At 36.2% G+C, this 7,257-nt stretch overlaps 1 pseudogene; it reads left to right on the top strand.

The window, feature by feature from the left end:
- The first annotated feature begins 321 nt into the window (after positions 1-321).
- On the top strand, positions 322-1,272 carry LOC143564707 (uncharacterized; annotated as a pseudogene).
- The last annotated feature ends 5,985 nt before the right edge of the window (positions 1,273-7,257 follow it).

The raw sequence follows: 7,257 nt of genomic DNA, 5'->3' as shown, positions 1-7,257 counted from the left end.
CTTTCAAGAAAGTATTCAGAAACCCGATTTTCTGAATGTGTCGTGTTCTGTATTTGTCTTATAGATCTTATCTTAACAAATACATAATTGGTGTGTGTCTAACTCGTTATTGGGTATGACCCGACTTGGATCAAACACACCTAGCCACATTAACCTAATTATGTGTCTCGGGCATACGATATTCCAACATACTTTTATAGAGATTATCAAATGTTCATATTGGATATGGTTTAACAAATCGTTTCTTGAAGGTAAACATATATATTCAATTGAACGTATAAAAATCTTTGTTGATTGTTATATCTATATAGGCAAGAGATCATGGATATATTTAACACAATCCAACGCGAGAGAATCCTCGCTTAGGAGAAAGGAAGATTATGGGAACCAGAGCGGAGGTCCGGCAGCAGCTTTCCCGGCTCTGACCACCACCCCGCCGACCGGAAAAACTGGATTTCCGGCCTTAACCCGCGGAAGTTGAAGCTGAACCAGATTGTGTGGCCAGGAATCCATGATTCCGCCACCAATCAGATCGGGATTCCACTAGTTACCCGAGGACTCGCTGAATGTCAATACAAGTCCATTTACGAACAACTCGCAATTGGCACCCGATGTCTCGACGTTCGGGTCAACGGAGACAGGAACGTCTGCCACGATGTAATCGTCTCCTACGGTATTGACGTCGTGATCAACGATGTCAAAAGGTTTCTTTCCGAAACAAAGTCCGAACTCATAATTCTTGAGATCCGAACTGAATACAAGCACACCGACCCGCCCGGATTCGAGAACTATCTGGAGCAACAACTTGGAGAATACTTGATCCATCAAGATGATCAAGTATTTCAAAAGACGGTGGCGGAGATTCTACCCAAACGAATAATATGCATCTGGAAGCCTCGAAATTCCGACCCGCCAAGACCGGGTAGCCTGTTATGGAGTTCGGGTTATTTACAAGATAACTGGACCAACACCGACTTGCCAGCGAACAAATTTGAGAGCAATATGAACCACCTACGTCAACAGCCACCGGTGAGTTCCCGATGTTACTTTTACAGGGTGGAGCATACGTTGACAGCACAAACGGATAACTTTTTTCTGAATGTGAAACCACTTTCAGAACGGATCGAACCGTTTAGGAGGTTGTTCGTCGCACAATGTATTTCTAGAAATATTGCCGACAGGCTGCAAGTGTTCTCCACGGATTTCATTGATAAGGATTTTGTTGATATTTGTGTTGGTCTTACGTTGGCAAGGATGCAAGGGAGAGCTTAACCTGCTTTTTTATGATATTGTGGAGCGTAATGCAACACTTAAAAGATGAATCTGGTTCTTCCAAGACTCGTGCATGGGGTGGCAAGGGAGAGCTTAACCTTTTGTTATGTATTATACTATGTATTTGAATTTTGGCTTAACTTAATTTTTGTTTCACGGTACTATATAAGCCCTCAAGCACTTGTTCTCCTGATTATGTAATTTGTTTTCCTATTAGCAATATAAACAGAAAAAAGCGTCGCATAAAAATTTATGCAAATCATTGAGTTTGGTGTTTGACGTGGTGCAAAATATATAGCTTTTTACCCCATTGGTGCACTTGTTTTATGTTTAAAGTTACATATTGTTAATTGATGTAGGTTCCATGGTTGAAGTGCATGGAAAACGAGTCATAAGAAGAAGAAACGAAGCTTAACGAAGATTGTATCGAAGACGAAACGCGTATACTAGTTTTAACGAGGCAGAAATGGAAAAACGATGACCCGAAGGCCTGACTGCAGCAAGCGACCAAGGTGGGGGTCCAAGGTCGCGCTATGCGGCTCCCTCATGCCCTAGATGTGGCCCTAAATCAAGCAAACTGTTTTGTCCTTTAATGGGCTTGTGGGCTTAGGTTTTGACTTATTTTGACTTGTTGAGTAAGTTTAGAGATCTATTTAAGGATAATAAACCCTATGAACGATTTAATCATCATTCCAGCCATCCCACATCAGTTTCATACGAGTTTACGAAGAAGAGAAGCAGTCGGTTCGGTGTTTCATCAACCGGTTGTCGGTTTTGCCTATTTTAACGCTTGTGAGTTCGTTTTTGAGTTTTAGACTTTGAAACAAGTTCCAATAAATTTGTAATGGATACTTTGAGTTTAATTATAATTATTACCTGCTGTTCATTCATTATGGTTGGCTAAACTTGTTTGAATCACCTAGGTTTGATGTTTAACGGTCTAAATTAACTAGTTTAGGGTGCTTAACAAGTGGTTGATTTTTTTTTCTATTGTAAAGTTCATATTTTGTGATATTATTCTGTGTATACCTGCTTCCATAGACGTATCTCAGGTTGCATGTGTCCCGTTTGGTTGATTATTGCATGAATTAGTTTCGTGTACGCGTTAATTTCATGTTTCGGTTAATACTTTTTGTGTTGATTGATTGTGGTAGGCATGCCATTAGGGTTTGTGTTTCTTGGATCATTAAAGTCAGTAGGTTCACCACCTTTGAGTTGGACCAAAACCTTAGGTGTCGGCTTATCTTGCTGGTTTAGTTGATTTGGTTAGTCGTTGCGAGACCACGTGCGGTTTTCCAGCTGTTGACTAGGTTAGTTTGTAAGTTGAGTTAATTTGACTTTAATATTGAATTACCCCTCTTCTACTAGGTTTGTAATTAGCTCGAGCCTTAGTGAGAACTGTAACTTAGACATGGACCAAGTGATAAGTTATTAGGGTACGTAGATTAACAACCATGAATTAAAAGCTATCTAAATGTTGTTAGGGTTTTCTAGTAAAACTAATCGTAGGGATCCAGTTTCCTCGACCTCACCTATGTAAGCCCATCTTTAGAACCCTGGTTTCAACCACATGTTAGCACCCGTGTCATCTTATAGCCGTCAAGTCATCCTACCTAGGTGATTCGTTTTCTTATTATTGTTAAATCCATTAAGTTTCATAGTTAGTTAAGTTAAGTTAGTTAAGATTGTTAGTTTAAATAAATAAGTTAAACAAATATATTATTTAGGAAGGACTTAGATTAGTGTTAATTATCTGAGTCGTTCTCACGTGTCTTTGTGTTCGACATCCAGACTTTCACTAGACTGTGCTGCTACGCGACCGGTAAACTTGCCGTTTGTGTGAAGCTTATTTAGGATTGTTTGATTTTATAAATTTAAGACTTAGTGTTGAATTTCGAAGCACTAGTTATTAGTATTTATATATAGCTTTTCGCGCATCAAGTTTTTGGCGCCGTTGTCGGGGACACGGTTTGAGGCGGTTAGAGAAGGACCTGAGTTTGGGGATTTGTATTTTGTATTTTTCGCATATATCTAGATTAATATAGTTAGTTTACCTTTTATTTTATCTTATTATTAATTGTATACTTTTAGTTTAGTTTTAGCTTTAATTAATTTTCGTCTACTACTATCCGGTGCCCGTGATCCGTTTCTATTTAAGTTTGCAGTAATGGAGACTTACGTGAATGGATTCAAAGAACAAAAATGTTACACCATTTGGCGAATAGAGATAAAGAGTATTTTGGATTGTAAAGAGAAAAAATCGAGTGAAACACCGGTTACGTTTGATTTAAGGGGGAATCTTCTAGGTTATGAAAACTCATCCGGTGAATTCATTGAGCAAATATCAGATCCAGACTAGATATTGTTTGATTGGTTACGTATCCACCATGATACAAATCCAAATGCCCCATTTCCGACCCAACAATCTTTAGATGGAATTCAGTTTGGTTTAATGAGTCAGTCACAATTTAGTGAGCCGATTATTGAATTTGAAGATGCAGGGATGGAAAAGTAGTCGAGGAATGTGTTCCCTCGTGGGAAGACGAGTTTAGAGATGAGTTTAGTGATGAGTTGGTGGATTTTACAGTCATGGATGAAGGAGAGTTTGGCCCACTTGGTGATTTGAAGTTGCTCTAAGATCTATTGTATAATGAGCCAAGTGTGGGGGATCAATAAGGAGCCTTGTGAAAAGAGCCATGAGGTAGTAGTTGAAATGAGCCAACATGAAGTCGCTATTTCAGGTGTTTCTTATCTTGCAGGTTATTTTGTGGTTGGATATGAGATGATTGATGAGCTAGGGTTTGAAGCAAGTATGGGGATGCCAATTGCTTCATGATTTAACGTGACGATATCGTATTAATGGGCACAGAACATGACTCATGACACACGTTCACTGCTATTTAGCAGGGGAGTCTGTTCCATTTTTCTTTCTTTATTTTATTTTTGTCTTTTTCCTGTTTCACATTGAGGACAATGTAAAATTTAAGTGTGGAGATAGGGAATTGATGTTTTAAATGTACTTATAAATAACAAAAATAAAATTAAAGAAAGGTTTAAAAGAAAAATTAAATAAAAAAGGTAAAAGAGTTTTAAAATGTCATGTGTTTTTGTTATTTTTTTATGCATTAAACAGGAAATGATATTATTACCGAGTGTTCTTGACAATCTCTTGGTGTTTTCTTAATATATAATTAAAATAAATTAGAACAATTGTGTATCTAATTTGAGAATAATTGTGTATATAATTTGGGATGTGTCGGGTGGTCCTACTAATCCTTAAAAGTTTCCCTTTAGCATTCTTAATTGAACCTTAACAAATTCATAATTCTGTGGGTTCTCATCTTGGGGGGAAGTGGAGAAGCTAAAATTCAATATGATATAGTCGGGATTATTGTAATCTTTTTTACTTTGAGGTGGTGAGATTTAGGTGCACTTAATATCTAGCACATCACTCGCTTTATGAAAATAAATTGAGTGGTGGCGCCCCGCCAAAAGTCCATCTTTTCACGAGCTTAGAATTAGTTATATAATTAGGATATTATTGATAAAAAATAAGGAGAAAAAAAAGAAAAAAAGAAAGTGCAAATAAAAGATGCAAAAAAGCATCCAAAAAATAGCAAAAGAGGCCAACGTTATCCATACTAGACGGGGCTGAGAGTTTACGCGTTGCCAAGTGGATAGTTTCTCTGAGGTTATCACTATTGGGGCTTAAAAGTTCTTAGTCAATAAATAAAATTTTAGGTTTATATATGAAAAAGTCCAATAATATATAGGAATCAGCTCGTATGACCATCACATGACCATTCATTCATAATTCCATCGAGTGCACTTTCTTCTTACCATTAAAGAGTCATTAGCTTAGGGTGATTTGTCGGACCATTTTGCATCGACTCTAGCCTAGCTAGCTCTTTGTGTTTGAGATACGGTTAAGATTAGCTGCCACTCCTTCTATAGGGTTGTTGATGATCATTTGAACTTAATGCTATATGCTATTGGGGGCTCGATGGGTTGGTGGTTGGGTTTAAAGTGGAAAAATGTATCATAATCGCGGTTAACACGTCAATTTGTTTATGATGCTTTAATAAAAAAATAAAATATAAATAAACCGAGAGTTGTTATTTTATTCTTGGGTATGATAATGTGCAAATTACCTTTTCAGGATATTTGATGTGCTGCAAAATACATAGCTTTTTGCCCCCATTGTTGTGCTTGTTTTACGTTTAACATTTAACGATTATCCATTGTTTCATGCGTAATGTTACATATTGTTGATTGATGTAGGTACCATGGTTGTAGTACATGAAAAACGAGTCATAAAAAGAAGAAACGAAGCTTAATGAAGATTGTATCAAAGACGGAACGCGTATATGAGTTTTAACGACTCAGGAACGAAAAAGCGATGACCCGAAGGCCTGGTCGCGCCATGTGTGACACCCAGCTAAAAATTAGCCTAAACCGCGACTAATAATTTGTGTTTATGTAAATAAAATAATATAATAAATAAGTGATATTATTTTAGTCCAAAACCTCCAAAAACATTTGAGATATATTTTATTAAGTTTGAAAAAATCCAATTTTGTCGCGTAGCGAACACTGCGCAAAATGACCTCGGGTGACGACTTAGAAACGGATAAAATCCTAAATGTGTCTAAATGGCCTCGAAAAATTAAAATTTTATATTGGAATATTAGAGATAGTATATAAACTTAATTTTAGAAAGTTCATATAGAAAAATAAGCGTTCAAAAGCTAGTAGAAGACACCGTAAGGACCCGGCGCCAAGTTTTTCATAAAATTAGTTTCTTAGGCTTGAATTATCAAGAATCCAATTCAGTTCAAAGTCTGACAAAAATTATTAGAAATGGGATTCGTTTGATTAGCTAAAGTTCGTTAGACGTTAAAACAAAAACGTAAGATTATTGTTTAAACACCACTTACCAACCCAACCCTTTCCCCGCTTTCCTTCTTGGCCGACCACATCATCCAGCCACCTCACCCCTCACCTCCTTTCTCATCCAATGATGATCCAACAACCCAAACCATAATAATTATTACCTAATTATTAGATTGATGTGTTGTAACACATTACCTTAATCCACCTTTCAATTATATTGTAACACATTACCTTAATCCACCTTTCAATTCTATTATACACCTCACCACCCTACACTACCTCTCCCTCTCCTTTAAATCCACGACACACACACACATACACACATCACAATTATCCAAAAAATTCAAAAATTCAAATCACACACACACACACACACATACATTCAAGCTTAAATCAAGAACAAGATGGTGATTAGCATCTAGGAAGGAAGGATTACAAGGAAGGAACACCACACACATTCATCACATTCTTATCTTCATCTTAGGATCTTGAAAATCAAGTAAGTAACAATTATAAGTTGATTTCTATGATTGAATTGGTTATATTATGTGTTATTGGATTGAGATTGATCTTAGAGATTGGAAATTATGGATGCTTGTGTGTGTGTATATGAGCCGTGTGTATGTATGTATGTATGTATGTATGTGTGAGGGGAAGTATTGAACCCACCCATACATGCATACATTAATCTTGAAGATCATATTTGGATTTAAAAGATTGATTAGAAATGTTGTTAAAATATTGGATATTTAGGTGAAATCATGGATGAATATGGTGTTTGAGCTTGATGTTAGGATGAACTTTGGTTAGTTAATGATTAATAAGGATTAATGATATGAATATAATCTATTGAATTGCTAGTGTTGAAATTGAAATTAGCAAGAACTTGTTCATAGTTTGCAATTTAGGGATTTTTGGATTACTTACTACTTGTGAAATTGATGAATTGATAAATATGGAAAGTGATATTGATTGATATAGATTAATATTGAGGATATGTTGTATGTTAGAGGATTCATAATCTATTAATTTGAAGAAAAATACTTGAAGATGATTGTTGAAATTGTTAACTTGCTAAATAAAGAAACTTTG

The sequence above is a fragment of the Bidens hawaiensis genome, unplaced genomic scaffold, assembly GCF_021521415.1.
Source record: "Bidens hawaiensis isolate Kalapana, Puna unplaced genomic scaffold, B.hawaiensis_p1.1 tig00000097_1, whole genome shotgun sequence".
NCBI lineage: Eukaryota > Viridiplantae > Streptophyta > Magnoliopsida > Asterales > Asteraceae > Bidens > Bidens hawaiensis.
The sequence above is the reverse complement of the archived record's forward strand: the minus strand, read 5'-3'. Positions and strand labels throughout refer to the sequence as shown.